General features: G+C 36.3%; 1 long non-coding RNA gene across 1 annotated transcript in view; it reads right to left on the reverse strand.

The window, feature by feature from the left end:
• The window catches only part of LOC134736341 (uncharacterized), a 50,724-nt gene that overhangs the window by 12,057 nt on the left and 24,284 nt on the right, over nt 1-14,383 (reverse strand). Inside the window, exon 3 of the long non-coding RNA XR_010120296.1 lies at nt 12,255-12,317. This is a non-coding gene — a long non-coding RNA (uncharacterized lncRNA). The remainder of the gene's footprint in view (nt 1-12,254; nt 12,318-14,383) is intronic.

The following is a 14,383-nucleotide window of genomic DNA, read 5'->3' on the forward strand; positions in this document are numbered from 1 at the left end:
GAAGGAGAAAAGATTAAGGCACAGAAAACCTATTTAACAAAATAATAGCTAAAAACTTCCCAAGTCTTAGAAGAGATACGGATATCCAGAACCAGGAAGCTGAAAGACACCAGTAAGATTCAGCCCAAAAAGATCCTCTCCAAGGCACATTATAATCAAACTGTCAAAAGTCACAAAGAGGGACCTTTTCCTCTCAGAAGTCCCTCTCTCTCACTAGAGAGAAAGTTGTTCTCCTTTCTCTTTCTTCTTCCTATTAAACCTCTGCTCCTAAACTCCTCGTGTATGTCTCTGTCCCAAATTTTCTTGGCATGAGAAGATGAACCCTGGGTATTTACCCCAGATGACAAAGCTGCTTCATAATGGGGGAATTATCCAGGATCCTAAAGTACAACATTCATCAAAACGGTGAGAAGAGGACAGAACTCCAACTCTGTCCTTTCATTTTAGGGCTCTCAGCCTCCATTTTAAACCAAATCAAATCAACAACAGGCATCCTTCAGCCATTTAAGAATACAATTAGCATGGCTGCCATTCTTACAGACTTGGATGTGAGGCTTGCTGAGGAGAACATGGAGAATCCCCCAGTACCCACAAGTTGCTGGGCATATTGGCCATGTTTGAACCAGCTTCATTTCATGGAGGACATAGCCGTCACGTGGGGCTGGAAGAGGTCCTGGAGCAACTAAGGATTTCTGGCTGGGGCTACCCGCTGGTGTTATCCGAAGACTTCTGGACTGACCCCAGCCTCTGACCAACCAATGGTGTGTCAGCCACAGGATCTCCAACTTTCCTATCATAATTTCTTCCTTTCCTGTAAGCAACCACCATGTCTCCTATCCTCCTCGTGTATGCAATGTGCGGGAAGTTTCACAGTTCAGGGAATTAATCTGTGAGCCCTACATAAATCAGACACTGCCCCTTCAAGCCTGCCTACAAAATTCAGTGAATTCTGCCACTGGCTGGCCTTTTCTTCTTGGAAGCCCCTCTCTTTCAGTAGAGAGAAAGCTGTTCTCCTTTCTCTTTCTTTTGCCTATTAAACCTCTGCTTCTAAACTAAAAAAAAAAGTCACAAAGAGGAAATTCTAAAAGCTGTGAGAGAAAAGCATCTCATTAGACTATCAGCAGACTTCTCAGCAGAAACCTTGCAGGCCGGGAGATAATGTTTCAAAGTGCTCAAAGAAAAAAAACAAAAACTGTCAGCCAGGTGCAGTGGCTGACACCTATAATCCCAGCACTTTGGAAGGCCAAGGCAGGCTGAGGCCAGGAATTTGAGACTAGCTTGGGCAACATGATAAAACCCCCATCTCTACAAAAAATACAAAAATTAGCCAAGTGTGGTGGTGCACACCTGTAGTCCCAGCTACTTGGGAGGCTGAGGTGGGAGAATCACTTGAACCCAGGAGGCAGAGGTTGCAGTGAGCCAAGATTTCACCACTGCACTCCAGCCTGGTGACAGAGTGAGACCCTAAGAAAAAAAAAGAAAAATAAAAAGAAGTCCACCAACCAAGATTATTATATACAGCAAAACTACCCTTCTGAAAGGAAGGAAAAATTAAGTATTTCCCAGACAAGCAAAAGCAGAGGGAATTCATAACAAGTAGACTGAACTTAAAAGAAATGCTTAAGAAAGTGCTACAACTGGAAACAAAGGATGATAATTACAATTATGAAAACACATGAAAATATAAAATTCACCAGTAGAGGTAAATTCATAAACTCAGAATGCCCTAATGCTATAATGGTGCTATGTAAATCTTTCAATTCTCTGGTATGAAAGTTTGAATTCAAAATGGTCAAAAAGAACAACTACAATTAGTGACTAAAGAACACACAATAGATAAAGATATAAATTAAGGCAACAAAAGTAACGGGAAGGGGGGATGTCTAGAGTATTTGTAAACAACCAAAGTTAGGTTGTTATCAGCTTAAAATAGTCTATTATAAGACTCTTTATGTTACCCCATGGTAACCACAAAGAAAGAAATTACAGCAGATACAAAAATGAGAAAGAAAAAGGAAACAAAGCTCAACACCACAGGAAAAAAAACACCAAAGCACAGAGGTAAACAACAAGAAAGGAAAAAAAAAACAAAGGATCTACAAAACAACTGGAAAACAATTAACAAAATGGCACGAATAAGTCCTTACGAATCAATAATAACCTTGAATTTAGACAATAGCTCACACCTGTGATCCTAATGCTTTAGAAGGCTGAAGCAGGAGGATTGCTTGAGGTCAGGAGCCCAAGAGCAGCCTATGCAACATGGCAAGACACCTATGCAACATGACAAGAAGAAGGAGGAGGAGGAGGAAGAGGAGAGGGAGGAAGGAAGGAAGGAAGGAAGGAAGGAAAAAGAAAGGAAGGAAGGAAGGAAGGAAGGAAGGAAGGAAGGAAGAAAGAAAGAAAGAAAGAAAGAAAGAAAGAAAGAAAGAGAAAGAAAGAAAGAAAGAGAAAGAAAGAAAAAGAAAAAGAAAGAAAGAGGAAAGGAAAGGAAAGGAAAGAAAAGAGAGAGAGACGGAGAGAGGGAAAAGAAGAAAGAAGAAACCCTTCTTACCTTATTCTATGAGGTTAGTAGTATCCTAGTACCAAAACCAAAGATATTACTGAAAAATGAAACTGTAGATCAAAATTCCTTATGAATATAGATGCAAAACTCCTCAATATGATACTAGCAAATTGAATCCAGCAACATATAAAAAGAATTATACAATATGACAAAATGAGATTTATCATAGAAATGTAAGATTGGCTTAACATATGAAAATCAATTACATTTACAATAGCTTTAAAAATAATACAATCGGCCAGGCGCAGTGGCTCATGCCTGTAATTCCAGCATTTTGGGAGGCTGAGGTGGGCGGATCACCTGAGGTTGGGAGTTCAAGACCAGCCTGACCAACATGGTGAAACCCTGTCTCTACTAAAAATACAAAATTAGCTGGGTGTGGTGGCACAGGTCTGTAATCCCAGCTACTTGGGAGGCTGAGGCAGGAGAATCACTTGAACCCAGGAGGTGGAGATTGCAGTAAGGCGAGATTGCGCCATTGCACTCCTGGCAACAGAGCAAGACTACGTCTCAAAAAAAAAGAAGAAGAATACAATCTTAGAAATAAATTAAACAAAAAGAGCAAGACTCATACACTTTAAAACAGCAAAACATTATTAAAAAAATTAAAGAAGATCTAATAATGGAAAGATAGTTTGTGTTCACAGACTAGAAGACTAATCTGGTTATGATGGCAATATTCCCTAACTTGATTTGTATATTCAGTGCAATTCTTGTCAAAATCCCAGCTATAGAAATTGTAGAAATTGACAGGCTGATACTAAAATGCATATGGAAATGCAAGGGACACAGAATAGCTAAAACAATATTGAAAAAAAAGAACTAAAGACCTCTTCTAAAAAACAAATGTCTGAATTGAAAAATTGGTAAAGAATTGTAATAGACATTTCTCCAATGATGATATACAAATGGTCAATAAGCACATTAAAAAATGTTCAACATCACTAATCATTATGAAAATGCAAATCAAAACCACAGCGAGATACCACTCCACACCCACTAGGATGGCTATAATAAAAAATCTGGAAAAACAAGACAGAACAAAAAAATGAAAATCAAGGATATGAAAACATCTGGAACCCTAATAAACTGCTAATGAGAATGTGAAATGGTGCAGCCACTTTAAAAAACAGTTTAGCAGTTCCTCAAAAAGTTAAACATACACTTTGGGAGGCCAAGGCAGGAGGATCATTTGAGCCCAGGAGTCCAAGACCAGCCTGGGCAGCATGGTGAGACTACATCTCTACAGAAAAGTTTTTAAAAATTAGCTGAGCATGGTTGTGCACGCCTGTAGTCCCAGCTACTCAGGAGGCTGAGGTGGGAGAAGCACTTGAGCACAGGAGGTCGAGGCTGCAATGAGTCATGTTTATGCCACTGCACTCCAGCCTAGGTGACAAAGTGAGAACCTTGTCTCAAAAAAAAAAAAAAAAACAAGTTATGCATAGAGTTATCAGATGGCCCAGAAATTCCACCCCTGGGTATATGTGAAATGGAAATGAAAACATGTTCACACAAAAACTTGTACACTAATGTTCACAGAAGCATTACTTAGTAGTTAAAAAATATAAACAGGCCGTGCACCGTGGCTCACACCTATAATCCCAGCACTTTGGGAGGCTGAGGCAGGCGGATCACCTGGGGTCAGGAGTTTGAGACCAGCTTGGCCAACATAGTGAAACCCCATCTCCACTAAAAAATACAAAAAAAGTTAGCCAGGTGTGGTGGTGGGCGTCTGTAGTCCCAGGTACTCGGGAGGCTAAGGTGGAGTATCGCTTGAACCCAGGAGGTGGAGGTTGCAGCAAGCCGAGATTGCACCACTACATTCCAGCCTGGGCAACAGAGCAAGTCTCTGTCTCAAAAAAAAAAAAAAGTATAAACAACCCAGATGCCTATCAACTAATGAATGGATAAACAAAACACAGTATATCCACACGGTAGAATATTACTCACCCCAAAAAAAGGAATGAAGTCCTGATACATGCTACATCATCGATTTTTTTTTTTTGAGACAGGATCTTGCTAAATCACCCAGGCTGTAACTGCAGCCTCAACCTCCCTAGCTCAGGTAATTCTCCCACCTCAGCCTCCAGAGTAGCTAGGACCACAGGTGTGAGCCACCACGCCTGGCTAATTTTGTTTAAATTTTTGCAGAGACAGATCTCACTGTGTTGCCCGGGCTGGTCTTGAACTCCTAGGCTCAAGCGATTCTCCTGCCTTGGCCTCCCAAAGTGCTGAGATTACAGGTGTGAGTCACCACACTGTGCCATAATAGGATAGTTTTCATCTACTTCTCTCAGACTAAGTAAACAAAAAGAGATAACAATACAGATTAAAATTAGTCAATAAGTTTTATTGATTAGTTATAGGCATCACACTGCCAAAACAGATTACTTTCTTTTAAAACCTTATTCAATCTATTATAAAAAGCAGAAATCATGAAGGTTTCATTCACTCTGTCCAAAATGCAATCGATTTAGAAATGAATAACAAGGATATTTAAAGAATACATGTATTTTTATTCATGTGTACATTTTTAAGCACTATTTTTAGTAACTAGATAAAGAAGCAATCAAAACAAATTATAAATTACTTTAAAATATGTGACACTAAGAACACACAAAATTTGTACATGAAAACAAAATAGTACAGGAAAATTTAAAACATTAATTTATTAATAAAAAACAAGAAAGGATAAAAATAACCCAAAAGCTACAAAAAAGAATAACCAAAATATTCAATGAAAATAGAAGAAAAGAATTATTAAAAAACAGAAATCAATTTAATAATAAACAAATGAAAGAAAAAGAGTAGTTATTTAGTAATATCCAAATCTGGTTCTTTGTAATGACCAATAAAATAGACAAAACTCTGATAAGTTTATATAATTAGGAAAAAAGAGAAAAACAAAACAAAAATAAAGAATATTAGAAATGAGAAAGTATATTACAAATCTGGGGGAGAATTTTTAATTTATGAGATATTATTATATATGATTTTTTTTTTAGACGGGGTCTCGCTCTTTTGCCCAGGCTGGAGTGAAGTAGCACGATCTCGGCTCACTGCAACCTCCACCCCGCCAGGTTCAAGCAATTCTCTTGCCTCAGCCTTCCAAGTAGCTGGGATTACAGGCACCCACCACTACGCCCAGCTAATTTTTGTATTTTTAGTAGAGACGGGGTTTTGCCATGTTGGCCAGGCTGGTCTGGAATTCCTGACCCTCAGGTGATCCACCCGACTCGGCCTCCCAAAGTGCTAGGATTACAGGCATGAGCCATCGCGCCTGGCCGAGATATTATTATATATAATTTTATACCAATAAATTTGATGATGATGAAATTGATGATTTTCAAGGAAAATAAAGTATACTAGAATTAGCACAACCAAGGGGTAGATAACCTGAATAAACAAACAACTGTAAGAAGCGTCAAAGATTTATTAATAGAAGTAACTCCAGGTTCAAATGGTTTTACAGGCAAGTTCTACCAAATTTTTAAGAAACAGATAATTGCCGTGGTAGATCAACTATAAAAGTATATAAAAATAGATGAAAAATTTTTGAACTTAAACTATGAAGTTAACATAACCCTGTACTTGAGTAGACAAGAACAGCCCCCAAATTAGGCTGTTTCTATGTTCTATTCATGAACATAGAAACAAAAATCCCTAATAATACATTGTGAAATGAAACTCAACAATGCATTTCATGATTAATCCATGAGAATCAAGTGAGGTTTATGCCAGGAATGCAAGGACTATATTAATAGATTAATGAGGAAAAAATGAACATTGTAATAGATGAAGGAAAAGTATTTGATACTTTTCAATACCCATAAATCAAAACTAATATAATCTTATGAATTTAAAAATGAAAGCTTCATTCAAGAATGAATATCTACAAGAATTTTACACAAACATCCTTCTTAATGGTGAAGTATTAGAGGTAACATTGTATTTAAAGTCCTAGTCAATGGAATAACAAATTAAAAAAGTAAAAGTATAAACTGTGGAAAGAACAAGACAAACATCTTCAGTTGTAAATATTATGACACTTTTCTAGAAAAATCCCAAGAGCACAGATTAATGAATCATTAAAATTAATAAAAGGGTTTAGTACAGTAGCCAGATACAATATTATGAACAAAATTTAATATTTTTTCTATATCAGTAAAAACCAGTGGCAAAACATTGTATGGGGGGAAATTCCCTTCAGAAGGTTATCAAACCTAAAACAAAGGAAGGAAGGGAAGGAAGGAAAGGGAAGGAAGGGAAGGGAAGGAAGGGAAGGAAGGGAAGGGATGGAAGGGAAGGGAAGGAAGGGAAGGAAGGGAAGGAAGGGAAGGAAGGGAAGGAAGGGAAGGAAAGGAAGAGAAGGAAGGGAAGGAAGGGAAGGAAGGGAAGGAAGGGAAGGGAAGGAAGGGAAGGAAGGGAAGGAAGGGAAGGAAGGGAAGGAAGGGAAGGAAGGGAAGAGAAGGAAGGGAAGGAAAGGAAGGAAGGGAAGGAAGGGAAGGAAGGGAAGGAAGGGAAGAGAAGGAAGGGAAGGAAAGGAAGGAAGGGAAGGAAGGGAAGGAAGGGAAGGAAGCGAAGGAAGGGAAGGAAGGGAAGGAAGGGTAGCCTAGCAATTAACCAAACAAGAAATATGGAATTCCAGCTTCTTCTGATAATGATCAAGTAAGATCTAAATGAACCAACCCTTCCACAGGTAAAACAATAACCTTTGGACAAAATATGAAAAAAAAAAACAAATATTTGAGGGCACTGGGAAAAGACCAAAAGCAGGTAGATTTTGGAGCGGAGTTGACAGTTAAAATATAGGAATGACACTGGGTGAGTTTCACATTTTCATGGCTTCAAGCCTGACAGCAGGCTTCAGTCTATGCCATTTAGGGTGACTAAAACATCAAAATTGCAGTCTTTCTGACTTGAAAAACCTAGAAGACAGAGTTCAGGACAAATATAGCCACTATACAATGAGGCAGTAATACCAGAAAAGAGAGAGTCACAGAGGTAGTGCCCTAACTTTCGTGTATAAACTCTACTTAAATCCCTGCCTAACCCCTGGACCACACATATGTGGACAGACTTCAGCAGCCAGCTAAGGCTAAAAGAACTAAACTGAAATTTAATCTGTCACCAAAGACACAAGGACACGATGTTTATAATTTGAGTCAAACCAAATACATTTCATGCTAAAACAATAACACCAAGGTTCTTCATAGGACTATAACAAAATCTAGATCTCCATAGCATAGCATTTATAATGCCCAATAGACAATAAAAAATTACTTGATACCCAAATAAACAGAAAATGTGGCTCACTCTCATGAAAAATGTTGATAAATACAAAGTAACCCCAAGATGACCCAGATGTTTAAATTAGCAGAGAAGGATTTTAAAACAGCTATTATAACTATGCTTAAGGGTGTAAAGGAAAATGTGCTCACAATAAATGATAAATAGAAAATCTCAGCAGTTAAATAAAAACTACAGAAAAAAAAACCCAAATGGAAATACTAAAACTGAACAATACAATATCTGGAAAACAATTACAGCAAATTGAGGAAGATGGACAAAAGCAGCAATGAGCTTAAAAATAGATCAATAGAATTATACAATCTGAAGAGCACAGAGAAAAACATTTTTTAATGAACACAGACTTAGTGATATGTGGGACTATATCAAAAGGTTTAACATCCATGTAATTGGAGTTGCACAAAAGAAGGAGAGAGAATGGAGCAGAAAAAATATTTTAAGAAATTATGACCAAAATTTTCTTAATATGATAAAAAAAAGTAAATTTATATATTCGAGAAGCTCAATGCATCCCCAAAAGAATAAAAAATCCACACCTAGGAAGATCATAATCAACCTTCTGCAAACCAAAAAAAAGATAAAATTTTTAAAGTGACCAGATACAAGTGACACATATATACAGTGAACAATTATTTGAATGACTGCTGACATCATAAATCATTAAGGCCAAAAGACAATGCAACAATATATTTAAAATGTTTCAGAAAAACCTATCAACCAAGAATTCTATAATATTCATCATGTCAAGAATGAAAGCGAAAAACAGATATTTTTAGATAACAGTCGGACACAGTAGCTCACACCTGTAATCCCAGCACTTTGGGATGCCCAGGCAAAAAGAGGGCTTGAGCCCAGAAGTTCAAGACCAGCCTAGGCAACGCAGGGAGACCCTGTTTCTGCAAAAAATTTAAAAAAAAAAAGGTGGGCATGGTGGCACACACCTGTGGCCCCAGCTACTCAGCAGGCTGAGGTGGGAGGATTGCCTGAGCCCAGAAGTTCAAGACTCCAGTGAGCCGTGATTGCATCACCACTCCAGTTTGGCCAACAGAGCAAAACCCTGTCTCAAAAAAAAAAAAAAAAAAAAAGAAAAGGAAAAGAACAAAAGAAAGAAGCTAAGAACCAACAAAATCACGTTATAAGAAATGCTAAAGAAAAAAATGATTCCAGATGAAATGAAAATTTAGATTTTCAGGAATTAGTGACAAGCATTGGAAATGGCAAGTATCTAGGTAAATATAACATAACATTTTTCTCTTTTTTTCGACGACAAAAAACGGTTTTAAAAATCATGACATGTGATCCATAACATATGTAAAGGCAACACATATGACAACTATATACATAATGGATGAGAAGGCATAATTGGATCTATACAGTTGCAAGATTTTAGGGTTCACATAAAGTAGCACAATACTAACTCCCATTAGTTGTAGTAGTACAATACTCCAATTGTGAAGATTTGAAGAAACATGTTGTAAGCCCTAGAGTAACTGTTTAAAAAGTAATACAAAGAGTAATATAAAAAGTAATATAAAGAGGAGTAGCTAAAAAGTTGATAGATAAATTAAAATAGAAGTCCAAACAGTTTTAATACAATCCAAAAGAAAGCAAGAGAAATGGAAGAACACAGAGGAGGCAAACAGAAGTAAATGTAACCTGCCTATGAAAAATAACTCTAACTCTTTACTGAAGCCATGAAAGAAGACCTAAATAAATGGAGAGACATTATGTTTCTGAATGAATTAAATCAATACTGTAAAGCTGTCAATACTGTAAAGCTCCCACAAATGAAGTTATAAATTTAATGTAATTCAAAGCAAAATTTCTACAGAACTTGTTATGAAACTTGACATAGTGATTGGAAATAATTTTCTGGCACAGAAAATAATATGCGAGAAGAGCAATGAAATGTTTTTAAAAGAATAATGCAAGGGAGACTTGCCCTGCAAGGTATAAAAGCATCGTATGTTGATACAGAGATATTTTAAGCAGTGTGTTATACCAGAGAAACCTGAACGTAGGTAGGAACTTCAATAACATTAAGGAGTTACTCTTAATTTTTCAGAGGTGATAATGGTATTACAGTTATATAGGAAAATGCCATAATTTTTTATTTCAGAGCTGTATATGGAAGTATTCAGGGGTCAAATGGTATGATGTCTGAGATGTACTTTAAAACAGTACAGCAACTAGAGAGAGAGAAAAGGGATACAGTAAGCAATTGTAAGGAAATGTTGATAATTTCTGAAACTGAGATAGTGATATGTTGTATTTATGATACTACTTTCTCTATTTTATGTATGCTTGAAATTTTTCATAAGTAACAATATCTAAGTAACAGACTATTGATGGTTCAACCTAAGATAAATAAGTAATGGACTAGAAGAGATATCCAGAAACAGATCCATGTGTAAATGTGAGTGGTTACTATATAAAATGTTGGCATTTTGAATCAGTGAAGGATGAACTATTCAATATCTAGTGCTACAATAAATATCCATTTGTAAAAGTAAAATAAAATTAGCCCTTATTTCATCTTTTCCAAAATGAACTCCAAAGGGATTAAGACAATTTTTTGAAAAAAATCTACTAGGGGAAAGAAAAAGATTATAATTCTAGAGTAGAATAATTTTTCCTAAGAACCTATAAAATGTAGATGTCATAAAGTATAAGATTTACAGAGTTGGCTTCATTAAAATTTAAAATTTCACTTTCCACAGACCTCCAAGGGCATTTTTTAACTATGAATGCATAGTAAAAAATGCATAGTAAAACATACATTCATGTTGTTGGAACATGTCATGAAGATCAAACAGTCACTGTGGTTGACCAATAACTTGCAGTTTTGGTAAGTTAATTACACTAAGTATTATAGTTAAGAAGCACCAGTTTTTCTTCTAATACTATATTTGGAAAAATGGGGAGACAAAAATAGTACCAGATAGAGATGCTCAATCTGTAGCTTGTGAGGAAAAGTTCACAAATATACAGTAAGTAATCAGAGATGGAGGTAACCTATCAACCAGAATGTGACAATGTAAGGAACTTCGGAATAGGCAGAAAAGAGGACTTGGTGTCTCTAATAAAAAGCTATGCATTTTTAGTGCACACTCTTACAGGTAATCTAAATCTAACTTTATCATTGCCTTTGAGCTACTTTACAACTCTGTAAGTTGTAGATAACTGATATTAATGCAAAATAATTCTTGTATAAACATGAAAATAAATTATATTCAGTGAAGGTTCCATTGATTTTCACCTTCTGTTGGGCAGAAAGGCAGTTATTTTTCCATTTGCACTTTGATTTCAATATTTCTGATATATAAATATGTCTGTTGGATTATCCTTTCAACTGCTTATAATATCTTACCATTTCCTTCATTTAAAAAATTAATCAACTATAAGATTTAATACATGCTCATTTAAAAAAAAAAATTTAACTGTTCTCTCTGGAAAGACACCACAAAGTTGAAGACAAAGAGAAAAAAAAATTGTAACATTTTAACAGTAGAGAAATTTCCAAAATATTTGAAGAATACCCATTAAAATATGTAAAAAGCAAAACCTAACTGGAAAACAAGCAAATGGTTTGAACAAGCAAGTCATGGAAGAAAAAGTGTAAATGTCCATACATTTGAAAAAATGCATGTATAATTTAGTACAGAATGTAAGCTGCTACCAGAAAATGATCTCACATACGGATTCAATAAAAATAGACATTTATAGAGCTGGGCATGGTGACACACACCTGTAGTCCCAGCTACTTAGAAGACTGAGGTGGGAGGATTGCTTTAGGCCAGGAGTTCAAGGCCAGCCTGGGCAACATAGTGAGACTCCAGTCTCTTAGGAAAAAAAAAAGATATTTATTGCTGTCTCACGTAATAGATGGGCTCTGCGCCACAAAACAGTCAGTTGGGCTGGTAGGGAAGCTTTGCCATTCTTACTATATGGCCTTCAACAACGCTCTGGTCAGCACTTTTCCAGCTGCTGGAAAGAGGAAAAGGGGAAGACCAAGGCAAGCCCATACATCACTTTGCTTTCATCCCATTGGCCTGAACTAAGTCACATGACCACAGCAAGCTGCAAAGGCAGCTGGGAAATGTAGTCTTTAACTACTAAAAAGAAGAAGGTCGATACTAGAGGACAGTTAGAGATATCTACCATAATGCAAAGAAAAGTAAATTAAAACAATAAAAAGCCACTTCCAGTAAGATTGTCAAATGTTTAAGTTTTATAGTATGAAAACTGACAAGAATAAAAGGAAACAAATATCCCAATATACTATTACAGAGGGTATAAGTTCAAGACAGTTTGGCAACATCGTTCAAACTTAACACATCTACCACGTGAACCTGAAATTCTCTTTAAACAGACTTACCACATAGGAATCCTTACACTTGTTCTAAAAAAGAATGCACTGTTGTATTCATCGCAGCATTGTCTGTTACAGGAAAAAAAAAGAAAGAAACTTAAATGTCCATCAATAGAGGAAATAATCTTAAATTCTGACATAATTCCTTCTATAGATTACTAAATGGCTGTAAAAGAGAATAATGTAATACTAACAGGAAACTAGCTCTAGGATATACAGCAAACTGGAAGAGCAAGATACACAATAATATACAAATGATCCTATTCATAGGACAATATATAATTGTCCTACGAATATACTAGTATATATGAAACCGCATGGAAATAAAATGGGAATTATGCTCACCAAACAGCAATAACTTATCCCTAGAGCAGGGAGATGAGTGTGCTAGAAAGAAGCAAACTTTATTGTTTTCTATCCACTTGATAATTATTTTAATATTTTACAGTAAGAATGTTTTCATGTATTCCACTTTTTTAAAAAACAAAAGACAGGGAATGAAAAGAAACCAAATTGGGGAAGGAGGGTGTACTAATAAAAAAAAAGTGAAGAGATATAATACAATGGTAGTATCAATGTTGAAATTAAAGCTGATTTTTCTCTCCAAATTTTCTGCAATAGTTTACTTGTTTTCGGAATAAAAAATTTTTTTTAACTTGTCTCTGAGTTGGACAGTAAACTGACTGAGCGCCTGGTATTTCTGCAACTCACTTCCTGAAAAGTAGGCTCGCTCTTCTGAATAGAAACCAACAGACCTATGTACCTTTGGGAAAAAGGATGAGGACCTTTCTACTGCATTTTAGGATGGTTTCCACAAAGTGGTTAAGTAAATTTGCTCTTTCATCTTTTCAGATTATCATTTAATCTTAAAACCATGTGGTGATGATAAAGATGACGATGACAGACTTTGTAGCTATAGGAGGAAATGTTCTTGACGGGTTTAAGTAGAATAAAAAAAGCAAGAAACAAAACTGTAGACGCTAATTACACATGGACAAAGTTAACACATGTAACTCAAAAAAAATGTAGCTCCCTGAATGTTTCTGAGGTAGAGTGATAGGATTATGAATTTTTTTTGGTCAATATATCCTTTAAGATTGCTCTAAGAATAGATAAAAATCAATGATGGAGCAGGGGAAACAGGCAGAAAATAAGTGGGAAACAATTTCCCTGGAATACAATAAAACAGACAAATTCTGATCAATGGTTCAGAATTTTTTGTTTGTTTTTGGTTTGAGACAGAGTCTGTCACCCAGGCTGGAGTTAGGTGGCACGATAATGGCTCACTGCAACCTCAAATTCCTGGGCTCAAGCAATTCTCCTGTCTCAGCCCCACAAATAGCTGGTACTTCAGGTGCGTACTCACTATACGCAGCTATGTTTGTATTTTTTGTAGAAACAGGGTTTCACCATGTTGCTCAGGCTGGTCTCAAACTCCTGGCCTCAAGTGATCCACCCACTTCAGATTCCCAAAGTGCTGGGATTACAGGTGTGAGCCATTGCACCTGGCCTGAAATTGTGTTGTTTTTAATCATGGAAAATAACATCAATACAACATGCAAATAATACCAAAAGTTATTCAAGAAAATAAATGGAATAATTTACACAAAGTAACCCACAAGGATTTGGAATACAGTCAACTCTATTTTATAGGAAAACCTTTCTGAATCCCTACAACACACAGAGTATGAAGCCATCAGCCACCACAAAGAGAATTAATTGCTACAGAGCATCTCTTAGGGCCAGGCTGGTTGCCACAGCTGAACATAAAATGTCCGTCTTCATAAAGCACTGTCCACTCCTACCACTTTGTTAAGAAGTCAGCTCTCAGCACTTTGAGATTCCCCAGAGGACAGAAATTATTTTGTTTTCTTACAAATATACTGCTTAGAAACTCCTGAAATTCCAAGACATTTTTCTTAAGAATTAGAGATGCCAGTGATAATTTTCAGACTCTACAACCTCTGTTAAGGTTCTCAGCCAACTACTAAACAATACCATTTGCAATTTGCAGTCTTTTAAGCAGATTGCAAACCATGTGACTGTTTCTAATTCCAAGCCATCTTAAATTTCACTAGTAAAATTTCCAAACACTGTTTGAAATGTGTTGCTAACATTTACGCATATAACATCTA

Source organism: Symphalangus syndactylus, chromosome 4 (assembly GCF_028878055.3).
Source record: "Symphalangus syndactylus isolate Jambi chromosome 4, NHGRI_mSymSyn1-v2.1_pri, whole genome shotgun sequence".
Classification (NCBI taxonomy): domain Eukaryota; kingdom Metazoa; phylum Chordata; class Mammalia; order Primates; family Hylobatidae; genus Symphalangus; species Symphalangus syndactylus.